This window comes from Equus przewalskii, chromosome 7, assembly GCF_037783145.1.
Source record: "Equus przewalskii isolate Varuska chromosome 7, EquPr2, whole genome shotgun sequence".
Taxonomy (NCBI): Eukaryota; Metazoa; Chordata; class Mammalia; order Perissodactyla; family Equidae; genus Equus; species Equus przewalskii.
The window spans coordinates 75871279-75884136 of NC_091837.1; the positions used below are offsets into that span (position 1 = coordinate 75871279).

General features: G+C 37.9%; 1 protein-coding gene across 27 annotated transcripts in view; it reads left to right on the forward strand.

The window, feature by feature from the left end:
* WDR7 (WD repeat domain 7) overlaps positions 1–12858 on the forward strand; it is a 355090-nt gene that overhangs the window by 20396 nt on the left and 321836 nt on the right. The window lies entirely within an intron of this gene.

The window sequence follows — 12858 nt, forward strand, 5'->3', positions numbered from 1 at the left end:
GAGCCCTCAGTGTGCTCTGTTCATAGGCCCTCTCAGTGGAAGACAAGAAAATAGTAGTTGGGAATACCCATATAAACACACACACACGCATGTGCGCACACATACACCCACCCACGCACATGCATGGAGTTCACACTGATACCTCCAATTATGGTATAACACCTCAGAATTTTTTCTGCTTTTGTCTTTCTCCTTTTTTTTTTGGTGAGGAAGGTTGGCCCTGAACTAACCTCTGTTGCCAATCTTCCTCTTTTTGCTTGAGGAAGATTGTCCCTGAGCTAACATCTGTGCCAGTCTTCCTCTACTTTTTCTGGGTGAGATGCTGTCACAGCATGGCTTGATGAGCGGTGTCTAGGTCTGCACCCAGGATCCGAACCTGTGAACCCCAGGCCTCCGAAGTGAAGTGTGCAAACTTTACCACTATGTCACCAGGCTGGCTCTTCTCCATGTTTTTAACTTCCCTTCTCTGTCCCCAGGAATTTTTCTGTAAAGGGGAGCAGAGGAAATGGGGTGGTAGCTGGCATGGAATGTAGACTCAGGAAAGTTGAGTTTTTAAGTAATTTTTTTTTTTGTTAACACCCTTATTGAAATAAAATTCTCATACCAAACAATTCACTCATTTAAAGAAATTGTGGTATATATGTATACAATGGAATATTGTTCAGCCATAAAAAGAATGAAATCTTGCCATTTGTGACAGCATGAATGGACCTTGAGGGCATTATGCTCAGTGAAATAATCCAGCCAGAGAAAGACAAATACTATATAATCTCTCTTATATGTGGAATCTAAAAAAATATCTATTAGAAACAAAAGAGAAGTTCATAGATAGAGAGAATAGATTGGTGGTTTCCAGAGGTGGGGGTTGAGGGGTGCAAGAAATGGGTGAACTGTTTTTATGGGGTTTTTTTAGTTTAAATAAATTGAATTTAAAAAAATAAAGTGTACAATTAGCGATCTTTAGTATGTTCACAGGGTTGTGCAACCGTTACCACCGTCAACTTTAGAACATTTTCATTACTTCAAAAAGAAGCTCTGTGCTCTTTACCTGTCACTCCCATTACCCCTATTTCCCGTGAGGCAACCACTAATCTATTTTCTGTCTCTGTAGGCTTGCCTGTTGTGGACATTTCATACACATGGAATCATTTAATGTGTGCTTTGTTTGTGACTGACTTTTTTCACTTAGCATAATATTTTCAGGGTTCATCCATGTTGTAGCATATATTAATACTTCATTTCTTTTAATGGCCAAATGATATTCCATTGTATGGGTATACTGAATTTTATTTGTCTATCAGTTGATGGGCATTTGGGTCATTTCCGCTTTTGGCTACACTGAGTAATGCTGCTGTGAACGTTTGTGTATGAGTTTTTGTGTGGACGTGTGTTTTCATTGCTCTTAGATATACACCTAGGCATGGAATTACTAGAACTGGAAAAATGATTTACACACTTGGATGTCACGTAAAGGCTAAGTATGCAGATTGGAAAGTAACTGGAAATGAGTGTTGTAGAATGTGATACGCCTTCAGGATTGATAGCAAACTAAATATGAATCAGGAATATAGTGATGAGAAAAAAATCACACTACATTTTACTGGAATGGTTGCAAGCAGTAAGACTGACTTTTGAAATCTTAGAAACAGTTCTTTCATTGAATTTTTTTGCATATATTTCACTAGAATGTTATATTTATTTAAGTTCAAGTAAGAGGGATAAAAGTGACTGAGGGGGATGTGAGAGGTGGGGAGGGGCTAGGAGAGAAATGCATCATTTGAAAGATATTCAGGGAGTTGTACTGTTTACCCAGGGGAAAAGAAGGCTGGATAAAGGTGGCTTGGTTGTTGTCTTTTGACATACAGTCATCTCTCAGTATTCATGGGGGATCGGCTCCAGGATCCCCTGTGGATGCCCAAATCTGCAGATGCTCAAGTCCCTCGTAGAAAATCGTGTAGTATTTGCAAATAATGTACGCACATCTTCCTATATGCTTTAAATCATCTCTAGATTACTTATAATACCTAATGCAATGTAAATAGTTGTTATACTGTATTGTTCAGGGAATAATGACAAGAAAAAAAGTCTGTACATGTTCAGTAAAGACACTACCATTGTGGGCCTTTCAATCTGCAGTTGGTTGAACCCGCGGCTGCAGAGCCCATGGGTGCAGAGCCCGCAAGTGCTCTTCTTAAGTATTATATTTTCTAGCAGCTGCTAATGCCTTTGAAGGACCAGTAAGAAGACATGTAATATTCACAGAGGAGGCACAAAGTGCCTTTTCTTGAGGTCATGGTATCTTCCATTCTTTTGCTAGGAAAGGACTCAAAACTCTAGCTAGAACTTTTGCCATCTGTATTTGATCTCCTTTTACCTGTGAAAAAGGGCACTCTGGCCTAACATAGTGGTAATCAAACAGGAGAGAAATCACAGAAGCAGTAGTTTAGTGAATACTGAAAGAGTTGGTGATAAGAGTAAAGGGGGAAACCTGTTGAGGGAGATACTGTCGCTGATATGCAATATTTGTAGAGCTTCCACTGCCTAAAAACCTACAGGATGTTATTAGACTGGTTCCTATCTTCATGAAGCTTGCATTCTAGTAGGGAAACAGATCTATGCAGAGAATAGTATAGTCCATGGCATTAATGAAAAACGTAAATTGTTAGGTAAGAGCTCAGCCTTTGGAGAATGGCAACCTTGTCTTGAATCTGGGTCATTCTAGTATCTAGCTGTGTGACTTTGGGCAATTTACTTAACCATTTTGTGCCTGAGTCTTTCCGTGTTTAAAATATGGACTACCACACAACGTTGTGGTAAGGATTCTATGAAGGCATGTGTAGTAAGCAGTTATCACAGTGCTTGCACCTAGTAAGAATTTATTTAATGAATGGTAATTACAGCATCTCAGGTAGTAGAAAGAAAAAAAAAGCTAACAGGGAGGAAAAAAAAGGAGTGCTTAATCATGGCTGACTATAGACCCAGCTAGCCTCAAGGTTCTGGACTGGTCATTGGTGTTACTGTTTACTCTTAAGAACTGACACATCACAACTTTTTATTCTAATCATCTTGCTTTGTCACTGATAACTTGATAACAGTCACTTTTGAACTGTGTGGTCTTTGAGGATGGATAGTCTTTATGAATTGGTTGAACAGATTATTTTGTGATATTTCTTTGTATTGATTATGTGTGAAATGTTTAGTTAGTAACTATGACCATACGTTTTTATGGAATATAGTGAGATATAAATAAAAGGTATAAATATGTTACACCATAAATTTATTTTTTCCTCTGATTATATTGTTACTTATTTGCTCTGTAAGGTTCTTTTCTTTTTTTAAGATTTTATTTTTCCTTTTTCTGCCCAAAGCCCCCCGGTACATAGTTGTGCATTTTTAGTTGTGGGTCCTTCTAGTTGTGGCATGTGGGATGCCACCTCAGCATGGCCTGATGAGCAGTGCCATGTCCATGCCCAGGATTCAAACTGGCGAAACCCTGGGCTGCCGAAGCAGAGCGAGCAAACTTAACTACTTGGCCATGGGGAAGGCCCTGTAAGTTTCTTGATATTAAGACTTTGTAGTTGTGATCTGGCACTGATACTAGGCACAGATGTATTTTTGGATGGTTATCTCTGTATCATGGTTAATCTTCCTCTGTCACTTAGTGGCCATTCAGAGCAATTGCTTAAAGCTGTCTTTTTTTTGTTTTCTGTAACCTCCAGAAAACTTCTATTTAATGAATTAAATGAGTTTCTGTTTGTTAAAGAAACACATCGATTTATGAAAATATTATCTTAAACCTTTCTACTTTTTAGCTGACTTTGTACCTATGAAAACATAATCAGAGATATAGTTTCATTTACAGAATTTTTTGCTGTCATCTGACAATGGATGCCAGAGCCATATATGTTTTATTTAACAATTGTTCATTGCCAATGTTTAGAAATACAATTGCTTTTTAGTATTTTGACTTGTGTATTCTGACTGTGCTATATTCACTTTATGTTCCGATAGGGTTTTTTTCTAGATTCTGTAGGATTTTCTTTATATCTGATTATGTTGTCTGTGAATAAAGGTAGTTTTACTTCTTACTTTACAGCATGTATGTGATTTATTACTTTCTTTTGCCCTGTGGTAGGCTGTTACTTGCCTTATTGCTTATTAAGACTTCTAACACAATGGTGAATCTTGAAGAAAATGGACATCCTTGCCATGTTCATGATCTTGAAGGGAACACATTCAGTCTTTCACCATTGTGTGATGGTAGCATTAGGTTTTTCATAGATGCCCTTTGTCAGGTTAAGTAACTTCCCTTTCATTCTTAGTTTGCTGACAGTTTGTGTAATGAATGATTTTGAATTTTGTAAAATGCTTTTTCTGTATGTTTCAAGATGATCATATGGTTTTTCTCCTTTTTTCTCTTGATGTGGTGAATTACATTGTTTTTCAAATGTTAAATTAACCTTGTATTCCCAGGGTAAGCCCCACATGGTCATGATATATTATTTTATATATTGGTGGATTTGGTTTGTTAATATATTATTGTTTTTTGTTTTGTTTTGTCTTGGTTCATGAGTTTTATTGGTCTGGAGTTTTCTTGTAATGCCTTTGTCTGGTTTTGGTATCAGAATAATTCTAGCCATATAAAATGAGTTAAGAATTCTATTTTCTTTCTTTTTTTGTTGTAATTTTCTTATATTTATTTTTTTGCAGTTCTTTTTTTCAGCTTTATTGAGGAATAATTGACAAATAAATTTATATATTTTAAGTTACAGTGTGATGATTTGTTATGAATTTTGAAATGATTACCAAGAAGAAGTTAATTAACATATCCATCACCTCACATAGATAACTTTTCATTCTTTTTGGCGGTGAGACACTTAAGATCTACTCCTCAAGTTTCAAATATACAAGAATGAATTATTAACTATAGTCACCATACATTAGATCCTTAGAACTTATTCATTTTATAAACTGAAAGTTTGTACCTTTGATCTACATCTTCCCATTCCTCTGCCCCCAGACCCTGGCAGCCACCATTCTAATCTCTGTTTCTATGAGATTGGCTTTTTTTCCCCTCTCACATACAAGGAATACGATGCAATATTTGTCTTTCTCTGTCTGGTTTATTTCACTTAGCATAATGCCCTCTAGGTTCATCCGTGTTGTTATAAAAGGCAGGATTTCCTTCTTTTCTATGGCTGAATAATATTCCATTGTGTATATATACCATGTTTTCTTTATCCATCCCTCTTTTGACAGACACTTACGTTGTATCCATATCTTGTGTATTGTGAATAATGCTGCAGTGAAGATGGGAGTGCACATAGCTCTTCACAAACATGATTTCAGATCCTATGGATATATACCCAGAAATGGGATTGCTGGATCATATGATAGTCCTATTTTTAATTTTTTGAGGAGCGTCCATTCTGTTTTTCATAATGGTTGTACCAATTTACATTCCCATAAACAGTGTAAAAAGGTTCCTTTTTCTCTGCATCCTTGTCGACATTTGTATCTCCTCTGTCTTCTTGATAATAGCCATCCTAACAGGTGTAAGGCTGTATCTCACTATAGTTTTGATATGTATTTCCCTGAATATTAGTGATAAGGTATTTTTTTATGACCTATCGGCTATTTGTATGCCTTCTTTGGAAAAATATCTATTCATTTCCTTTGCCTGTTTTTTAATAGGATTGTTCTTTTGCTGTTGAGTTCCTTATATACTTTGGATATTGACCCCTTATCAGATACATGATTTGCAAATATTTTCTCCCGTTTTGTAGTTTGCCTTTTCACTTTGTTGCTGGCTTCCTTTGTTGTGCAGAAGCTGTTTGGTTTGATGTAGCCCCACTTATTTATTTTAGCTTTTGTTGCCTGTGCTTTTGGTGTCATATTCAAAAAATCATTGCCAAGACCAATGTCAAGCAACTTTCTCCCTATGTTTCCTTTTAGGAGTTTTACATTTTTGGATCTTACATATAAGTCTTTAATATATTTCAAGTTGATTTTTGAGAATGGTATAAGATAGGGGTCCACTTTCATTCCTTTGCATGTGGATATCCAGTTTTCCCAGCATCATTTATAGAAGAGATTCTCCTTTCCCTACTGTGTGTTCTTGGTGCCCTTATCAAATAGTTGGCCATATTTGTATGGGTTTATTTATGGGGTCTCTGTTCCGTTGGTCTGTGTGTCTGTTTTTGTGCCAGTTTCATACTGTGTTGATTACTAGAACTTTGTAATATAGTTTGAAATCAGGAAGTGTGAGACCTCCAACTTTGTTCTTATTTCTGGAGATTGCTTTGGCTATTTAGGGTCTTTTGTGGTTCCATGTGAATTCTAGCCTAATTTTTTCTATTTCTGTGAAAATGCCATTGGAATTTTGATAGGATTTCATTGAATCTGTAGATTACTTTGGGTAATATGGACATTTTAACAATGTCCATAGGACAGAGGATATCTTTCCATTTATTTGTGTCTTCTCCCATTTCTTTGCTCAATATCTTGTAATTTTCAGTGTACAGATCTTTCACCTCCTTGGTTAAATTTATTCCTAAGTATTTTATTCTTTTTGATGCTGTTGTAAATGGGATTGCTTTCTTAATTTCTCTTTCAGATATTTTGTTGTTAGTATACAGAAACACAACTGAATTGCGTGTTGATTTTGTATCCTGCAACTTTACTGAATTCTTTGATTAGTTCTAACAGTCTTTTGTGGAGTCTTCAGGATTTGCTATATATAAGATAATGTCTTCTGCAAACAGAAACAGTTTTACTTCTTCCATTCCAGTTTGGATGCCTTTTATTTTCCTGCCTGAGTTCTCTGGCTAGGACTTCTAGAACTATGTTGAACAGAAGTGACGTGAGTGGACATCATTGTCTTGTTCCTGATCTTAGAGAAAAGACTTTTAGCTTTTCACTGTTGAATATTATGTTAGCTGTGGTTTGTCATATATGGTCTTTATGTTGAGGTACATTCCTTCTGTACTCAATTTATTGAGAATTTTTAATCATGAAAGGATATTGAATTTTGTCAAATGCTTTTTGCATCTATTGAAATGTTCATGTGATTTTTATCCTTCATTCAAATATTTTTGTTCAGTTTTCCTGATTATGCTGGGAGTAAAGTCCAGTTCTAGTGGCTCTATTATGGCTGTAAAGGGAATTTTCTATTGGAAAATAAAATGGACTATTGGTCAGTTTGACTTTTTGGAGGAAACTAAGGAATTGACCAAGGGCATTTTTTCCAGTGGAAGGATACTGAATCTCAGTATAGAGGTGGGTTGGATGTATGAGAAAATTATGGATGTATGAGAAAACTTTGTAGGCCTATTCTAATCATAAACAATGATTGAATTTTTCTCTTAATTATAACTATGTAAACAATGGCCAAGATGAATTTGATTTGGAAAAGCTCTTCAGTTGTCACATACCAGAACTATAGAACAATCTCAGTACTCTTTCCATGGAATGTTTAATTTTGAACAATTTAGCTTTCCTAATAAATTAGGGTAAATTGTTTACGAGACGGACACCATGATGGTTACAAAGGAGCTTTAAAATTAGTCATATTCTACCGGAGATCTCGGAGAGGACCGGGGCTGGGGGAGGTTTCAAAGGCCGGCTCTGCGACATGGAGGGGAAGCTCCGGAGTTCCGCCCAGGCAGCAGACAAAACTCTCTGTCTGCCATTACCAGAGGGGCCACGCCCAGCATTCACGGCTCCGGGAGAGGCCCGGAGAGAATCCCAGAGGGCGGGGCGACCCCCAGCTGCCGTTGCCCGCCCCGTGGGACTAGGGATAGCCGGAGATCTCGGAGAGGACTGGGACTGGGGGGAGCTCCAGAGACCCAGCTTCGTAGCCTAGGGGGAAACCCTACAGGCTCACAGCAGCCTTAGGGAAAGCCTCTGCACAGCACCAGTAGAAGGCACCCAGCCAGCAGCCACAAGGCTGGAAGACCCCAGGGCAAAAGCAGCATAGCTAGGTGTACTAACCACAGACTGTAGAAGATGCCAATAGCTCTCCTGCGACCCATAGAGGACAAGTGAGATTTTGTGGGTGCCGACAGCAACAGAGCGACAAATATAAGTGATCCCACCCCTGGCCACTGGAAAAGCCCATAACACCGTTGCAGACCCCAAGGAGAGAGCACATCTAGGTGGGCTGCAACAGTAGGCACCAGCAGCCTGAAGCCCCCCTGTGACAGCCCCCACAGCAGAGGAGGGAATCCAAAGGGCCACTGTGGCTACGAGGAGGGGCCCAGGCCCAGTTAGCAACTGCGGACAGGGTTCCTGGTTGGTGCAGTATAAACTGCTGCTCCCCCCACCGCAGCAGCTGAAACAAGTGAAAGGAGCAACTAAACTCTATCTCCATGTGGAGGCACAAATCAACAACATCAAGCAATATGAAAAAATACATTAAATCTCCAGAACAGAAAGAAAGTAACAAATACACAGAAAACAATCCCAAAGAAAATGAGATATATAACCTAAATGACGATGACTTCAAAACAGCCATCATTAAAATTCTCAATGAGTTAAGAGAGAGTTCTGACCGTCAACTCAACGAGTTCAGGAGCTATGTCACAAAAGAGTTTGATACGATAAAGAAGAACCAAACAGAAATATTGGAAATGAAGAACACAATAGAGGAGATTAAGAAAAATCTAGATGCTCTGAACAGTAGGGCCGATAATATGGAGGAAAGAATTAGCAATTTGGAAGATGGCAATATAGAATTGCTGAAGGCAGAGGAGGAGAGAGAAGCAAGACTAAAAAGAAATGAAGAAACTCTCCGAGAATTATCAGACACAATTAGGAGATGCAACGTAAGGATTTTAGGTATACCAGAGGGAGAAGAGAAGGAGAAAGGGGCAGAAAGCCTATTCAAAGAAATAATGGCTGAGAATTTCCCAAATCTGGTGAGGGAGATGGATCTTCAGGTGACAGAAGCCAATAGATCTCCAAACTTTATCAATGCAAGAAGACCAACTCCACGCCATATAGTAGTGAAGCTAGCAAAAGTCAACGACAAGGAGAAAATACTAAGGACAGCCAGGCAAAAGAAACTAACCTACAAAGGAACCCCCATCAGGCTATCAGCAGATTTCTCAGCAGAAACCTTAGACAAGGAGAAAATACTAAGGACAGCCAGGCAAAAGAAACTAACCTACAAAGGAACCCCCATCAGGCTATCAGCAGATTTCTCAGCAGAAACCTTACAGGCTAGAAGAGAGTGGAATGATATATTCAAAAATCTGAAGGACAAAAATCTACAGCCGAGAATTCTCTACCCAGCGAAAATATCCTTCAAATACGATGGAGAAATAAAAACTTTTGCAGATAGACAAAAATTAAGGGAGTTCATTGCCACAAAACCTCCTCTTCAGGAAATCCTCAGGAAACCCTCATTCCTGAAAAATCCAAAAAAGGAAAGGGGCTACAAAACCAAGAGCAGAGGAGATAAGTAGAAGGACAACAACAGAGAGTAGCAGCTCTACATCAGAACAGATTAAACCATGGGACAAGAAACAAAGGAAACTGAAGAAAACCGGAAAACAAGACACAAAATGGTAGTGGTAGGCCCCCACATCTCAATAATCACTCTAAATGTAAATGGATTGAACTCCCCAATCAAAAGACACAGAGTGGCAGGATGGATCAAAGAACAAGATCCAACAATATGCTGCCTCCAGGAAACACACCTCAGCCCCAAAGACAAACACAGACTCAGAGTGAAGGGATGGAGAACAATACTCCAAGCTAATAATGAACAAAAGAAAGCAGGTGTCGCTATACTAATATCAGACAAGGTAGATTTCAAAGCAAAACAGATAAAGAAAGATAAAGAGGGACAGTATATAATGATAAAAGGGACTCTCCACCAAGAAGACATAACACTTATAAATATATACGCACCCAACACAGGAGCACCAAAATTTGTAAAGCAACTCTTAATAGAACTAAAAGAAGACATCAACAACAATACAATAATAGTAGGGGACCTCAACACACCATTAACACCAATGGACAGAACATCCAGACAGAAAATCAACAAGGAAATAATAGAATTAAATGAAAAATTAGACCAGATGGACTTAATAGATATATATAGAACACTTCATCCAAAAACAGCAGGTTACACATTCTTCTCAAGTGCACATGGAGCATTCTCAAGGATTGACCATATTTTGGGAACCAAAGCAAACATCAATAAATACAAGAGAGTTGAAATAATATCAAGCATCTTTTCTGATCATAATGCTATTAAACTAGAAATCAACTACAAGAAAAAAGCAGAGAAAGGTGCAAAAATGTGGAGACTAAACAACACGCTTCTCAACAGACAATGGATCATTGAAGAAATTAAAGAAGAAATCAAATTTTATCTGGAGACTAATTAAAATGAGAACACGACATACCAAATCATTTGGGATGCAGCAAAAGCAGTCCTAAGAGGGAAATTCATCGCAATACAGGCTGACCTCACTAAACAAGAAAAAGCTCACATAAGCAACCTCAAATGACACCTAACAGAACTAGAAAAAGAAGAACAAACAAAGCCCAGAGTCAGTAGAAGGAGGGAAATAATAAAAATAAGAGCAGAAATAAATGATATTGAAACAAAAAAGACAATAGAAAGGATCAATGAAACAAAGAGTTGGTTCTTCGAAAGAATTAACAAAATTGACAAACCCCTAGCCAGACTCACCAAGAAAAGAAGAGAGAAATCGCAAATTAATAAAATTAGGAATGACAGAGGAGAAATCACAACAGATACCAATGAAATACAAGAGATCATAAGAGAATACTATGAAAAACTATATGCCAACAAATTGAACAACCTGGCAGAAATGGACAAATTCCTAGACTCCTACAATCTCCCCAAACTGAATCAGGAAGAAATGGAGAATCTGAATAGGCCAATCACAAGTAAGGAAATAGAAACGGTAATCAAAAACCTCCCCAAAAATAAGAGTCCAGGACCAGACGGCTTCTCTGGAGAATTCTACCAAACATTCAAAGAAGACTTAATACCTATTCTCCTCAAACTGTTCCAGAAAATTGAGAAAGATGGAGAACTCCCTAACACATTCTATGAAGCCAACATCACCCTGATCCCCAAACCTGACAAGGACAACACAAAGAAGGAGAACTACAGGTTGATATCACTGATGAACGTAGATGCAAAAATCCTCAACAAAATTTTGGCAAACCGATTACAGCAATACATCAAAAAGATTATACACCATGATCACGTGGGATTTATACCAGGGACACAGGGATGGTTCAACATCCGCAAGTCAATCAGCATGATACACTACATCAACAAAATGAAAAACAAAAACCACATGATCATCTCAATAGATGCAGAGAAAGCATTCGACAAGATCCAACACCCATTTATGATAAAAACCCTCAGTAAAATGGGTATAGAAGGAAAGTACCTCAACATAATAAAGGCCATATATGATAGACCCACAGCCAACATCATACTCAATGGACAAAAACTGAAAGCCATCCCTCTGAGGACAGGAACAAAACAAGGGTGCCCACTTTCACCACTCCTATTCAACATAGTACTGGAGGTGCTGGCCAGAGCAATTCGGCAGGAAAAAGAAATAAAAGGAATCCAAATAGGTAACGAAGAAGTAAAACTATCGTTGTTTGCAGACGACATGATCTTATATATAGAAAACCCCAAAGAATCCACAGAAAAACTATTAGAAATAATCAACAACTACAGCAAAGTAGCAGGGTATAAAATTAACGTGCATAAATCAGTAGCATTTCTATACACTAACAATGAACTAACAGAAAAAGAACTCAAGAACTCAATCCCATTCACAATCGCAACGAAAAGAATAAAATACCTTGGGATAAACTTAACCAAGGAAGTGAAGGATCTATACAATGAAAACTACAAGACTTTCTTGAAAGAAATTGACGATGACATAAAGAGTTGGAAAGACATTCCTTGCACATGGATTGGAAGAATAAACATAGTTAAAATGTCCATACTACCTAAAGCAATATACAGATTCAATGCTATCCCAATCAGAATCCCAAGAACATTCTTCACAGATATTGAACAAACAATCCTAAAATTCATATGGGGCAACAAAAGACCGCGAATTGCTAAAGCAATCCTGAGCAAGAAAAACAAAGCCGGCGGAATCACAATCCCCGATTTCAAAACATACTACAAAGCTACAGTGATCAAAACAGCATGGTACTGGTACAAAAACAGGTCCACAGATCAATGGAACAGAATTGAAAGCCCAGAGATAAAACCACACATCTATGGACAGCTAATCTTCGACAAAGGAGCAGAGGGCCTACAATGGAGAAAAGAAAGTCTCTTCAACAAATGGTGCTGGGAAAACTGGACAGCCACATGCAAAAGACTGAAAATTGACCAGTCTTTTTCACCACACACCAAAATAAACTCAAAATGGATCAAAGACCTAAAGATTAGGCCTGAGACAATAAGTCTTTTGGAAGAGAATATAGGCAGTACACTCTTTGACATCAGTTTCAAAAGAATCTTTTCGGACACTGTAACTCCTCAGTTGAGGGAAACAATAGAAAGAATAAACAAATGGGACTTCATCAGACTAAAGAGCTTCTTCAAGGCAAGGGAAAACAGGATTGAAACAAAAAAACAGCTCACTAATTGGGAAAAAATATTCACAAGCCACTTATCCGACAAAGGGTTAATCTCCATAATATACAAAGAACTCACACTGCTTAACAACAAAAAAACAAACAACCCGATCAAAAAATGGGCAGAGGACATGAACAGACATTTCTCAAAAGAAGATATGAATATGGCCAATAGACACATGAAAAGATGTTCAT